We start from the raw sequence: 335 nt of genomic DNA, 5'->3' as shown, positions 1-335 counted from the left end.
CTGGCCGTGAGCCACCACGCCGGTCCTGCAGGACCTGCATTCCACCCCGGCGCAAGGAGGGCACGTCGGTGGGCGCCCAAACCCCCCTCACCCAGGGCTCCCTCACCGTTTCCATCCGCTCACCCTGCACCTCCAGGGAGGAGCCCCTGGCTCTGCAGCAGGCTCAGAGGGGAGACCCCTGTGCAGCCAGGCTGCGGTTTGGAAAGGAGAGAACAAAGCCCCCTCCCACTTTGGGGCCAGGGGCAGGCGGTGCCCAGCCCTGTTCCCTCCCCTCCCCCCATTGCAGGGGCAGCTTAGCCCAGGCTCTCCCCTGCCGCCGGTGGCCAGGTTTGCAG

At 69.6% G+C, this 335-nt stretch overlaps 1 protein-coding gene across 1 annotated transcript in view; it reads right to left on the bottom strand.

Annotated features, from left to right (window-relative positions):
* L1CAM (L1 cell adhesion molecule) overlaps positions 1–335 on the bottom strand; it is a 23852-nt gene that overhangs the window by 23200 nt on the left and 317 nt on the right.

This window comes from Tupaia chinensis, unplaced genomic scaffold (genome assembly GCF_000334495.1).
Source record: "Tupaia chinensis unplaced genomic scaffold, TupChi_1.0 Scaffold144326_1, whole genome shotgun sequence".
Taxonomy (NCBI): Eukaryota; Metazoa; Chordata; class Mammalia; order Scandentia; family Tupaiidae; genus Tupaia; species Tupaia belangeri.
The sequence above is the reverse complement of the archived record's forward strand: the minus strand, read 5'-3'. Positions and strand labels throughout refer to the sequence as shown.